Genomic DNA, 252 nt, shown 5'->3' with positions numbered 1-252 from the left:
TGGTGGGGGTGGGGGAATGGCTTTGCTTAGGTTGACCCTACTTTGCAGTATCCATTCAACAGCCAGCCCCTTACAGTAAAGCACATAAAATGGCACGGGTTAGGGTCGAGGCCCTGGGTTTGGCCTGGGCTAGGAACTAGGTCTCTTTAGAGTGCAAATTGTTCAATAAGCAAGATGGGTTCGGTATTGAGTTGCGACTGGTAAAATGCAAAGCCTGGACCTCTAGGGGTCCATGGCTTTTTTTTTTTTTTT

This window comes from Macadamia integrifolia, chromosome 5 (assembly GCF_013358625.1).
Source record: "Macadamia integrifolia cultivar HAES 741 chromosome 5, SCU_Mint_v3, whole genome shotgun sequence".
NCBI classification, from domain to species: domain Eukaryota; kingdom Viridiplantae; phylum Streptophyta; class Magnoliopsida; order Proteales; family Proteaceae; genus Macadamia; species Macadamia integrifolia.
This window is presented reverse-complemented; position numbering follows the sequence as displayed.